Here is a 2,930-nt window from a genome sequence, read left to right on the forward strand (position 1 = left end):
ATTGATCAGCTGCCTCCTGCACACCCCCTACTGGGGATGTGCCCGCAACCAAGGTACATGCCCTTGACCAGAATCAAACCTGGGACCCTTGAGTCCACAGGCCGATGCTCTATCCACTGAGCCAAACCAGTTAGGGCGGAAAAGTGATTTGTGAAGGGGACTGGACTTTGTCAGTTTAGTCATGAAATGCTTCCTTCCTCTGTGATTCTTCATGCCCCTTCAATAGAGTCAATAAATGATGCATAATCAAGAGAATAATTTCATTAGTAAGTGAGCTAATTTAGGTACCCAATGCAATGCATCCAAACACCTAGTTTATTCTGCTCATGGCACAATGAGTAAAGTTAGGGTCTCCCTCACCCCTATTCACTAATAAAGCTGTGAGTGGAACCACTCAGGTGGCTCCTGTTAACAAACAGCTTGGGTTCCACAAGTCTGTTTGAAAATCCACTTGGTCCTAAGAATGAAGTGACTACGGGCTACACTTGTAATCGCAGGTGCTCGTACACGAAACACGAGTGTAGCCTCAGTTCTTTACAGCTGAGGAAGCCGTGGCTTCTTGCTGATGGACAGGCATCTTTCCTCAGAGGCAGCCGTTTCATCTCTAATGAAACACTGTTTAAAGAGGATGATGGTGAATTTTATGTGTCAACTTGGCTAGCTTATGGTGCCCAGTTGTTTAGCCAAACACTAGTCTAGATGTTGCTCTGAAGGTATTTTAAAGATGTGATTAACATTTACAACTGGTTGGCTTTAAGTAAAGGAGATCAGCCTGGATAATGTGGGTGGGCCACATCCAATCAATTGAAGGCCGTAAGAACAACAAACTGAGGGGGAAAACAACAACAACAAAAACCACTGAGGTTTCCCCGGGAAGAAGGCATTCCATCTGAAGACGGTAACATAGAAACCCCGCCTGAGAGTGTAGCCTTCCCACCTGCCCGCCGTCCAGGTTTTAAACTCAAGACTTCAACCCTTGCCTGAGTGTCCAGCCAGCTGGCATGCCTTACAGATTTCAGACTTACTGGCCCTCACAATCGAGTGAGGCAATTCTTTAAAATAAAACGATTTCTCTCTCTGCAATGATGTCTATGCATAGATATAGATAGCCATCCTATTGGTTCTGTTTCTTTGGAGAATCCTGCTTTACACGGGAAGGTAACTTCCCTCCTTATGATCTTCGCATGTGACACGTGGAACTGTTTGTGGCTCTTGCCATTGCCGGCCACTCACTCTGACGCTGTGCAGAATCTCCTGGGCCAGGGACAGGTGGCAGCCACCCACACGGCCAGCAAGGTCAGGCACATAAGCAGGCACTTCATAAATATTTGGGGGTACGCTGAATACAATGTAAAGAGAAGCTAACCCGCTCTTGTGCCGTTGACATGCCTTCCGCTAACATCCGCTACAATCATATAAAGTGTCTGTTTCCAGTGCAGCGTGCACATGTGTTCTTTCTCTGAGGACCCACTGCAGCCTGGGAGCTGTGGGGAGACACCACAGTTGCTGTTGCAGTTGGTGCTCTGGCTGTCGTGCCCTGTTTTAGGCTCAGTTCTTCATCATTTCCTGGTTCAGGCCCCTTGGTTGGGAGCAGAGAGGAAGCCACTCTCTTTGGAGTCTAAGGACCCTTGTTTTTAGGCCCCTTTGTAGCACCCCTGCCCTTCACCCCCCAGACTTTACCTCCAAGACATTGCCAAATTTCTAATTAGATAAAAGTAAACAATTTTACTGATTGTCACTCAAGTTGCGAAGTCTAGGCTGAGAAATAAGTTCTGAAACGGAGAGTTCCAAACTGTCTGGGTTTTGATTAAATTTTCAACCAGAGAGAAAATTTGTGTTAGAAATGAGTGATTACTGGGAAGAATGGGGAACTGCAATGGAAATGTCATGTACCTTGTCCATTTTAGATACTGCTGAAGCAATGCCATCCAAGAGAAAGAAAACTAGTGAAAGACCAAGGTAAGCACACTGTGGAAGGAACTGGGTTACAGAAGTGCAGACACTATCGAAGACAGTATGGAGATTTGTGAAAAAACTAAAAACAGAACTACCATATGACCCAGCAATTATACTTTTGGGTATTTATCTGAAGAAAACAAAAACACTAGTTTGAAAAGATATATGCACCACTATGTTCACTGCAGCATTATTTATACTAGCCAAGATATGGAAGCAAACTTGGTGCCCATTGATAGATAAGTGGATAAAGATGTGATACACAATGGAATCTTACACAGCAATATACAAGAATGAAATTTGGTCCATTTGTGGTGCTTGGGTATTTATTCGAAGAAAACAAAAACACTAGTTTGAAAAGATATATGCACCACTATGTTCACTGCAGCATTATTTATACTAGCCAAGATATGGAAGCAAGCTTGGTGCCCATTGATAGATGAGTGGATAAAGATGTGATACACAATGGAATCTTACACAGCAATATACAAGAATGAAATTTGGTCCATTTGTGGTGACATGGATGGGCCTAGAGAGTTTTATGCTAAGTGAAATATGCCAGAGAAAGGTAAATACAGTATGATTTCACTTATATGCGCAATCTAAAACAAAACAAAGTAAGCAAACGCACAAAACAAAAACAGATTCATAGAAACAGAGACCAAAGGGATGGTAGCCAGAGGGGAAGGGGTGGGTGATGGGGAAAAAAGGTGAAGAGGAATATAGTGAATAAAATTGTGATAAGTTGCAAGGTGGGTGATCACAATGCAAGGCATTAAAATGTTGAATCACTATATTGTACCCCTGAAACTAATATAATATTGTATACCAACTATTCTTAAAAAAAAGACAGAAGTGCAGGCAGAAACTTATGTATATGATGTGAAGTGAAATACTTTGTATCATCTCATTTAATCTTACAAGGACTTTTTTTGCTCCATTTTAAGATAAAGAGCTGAAGTTCAGAATATTTA

The sequence above is a fragment of the Myotis davidii genome, unplaced genomic scaffold, assembly GCF_000327345.1.
Source record: "Myotis davidii unplaced genomic scaffold, ASM32734v1 scaffold274, whole genome shotgun sequence".
Classification (NCBI taxonomy): domain Eukaryota; kingdom Metazoa; phylum Chordata; class Mammalia; order Chiroptera; family Vespertilionidae; genus Myotis; species Myotis davidii.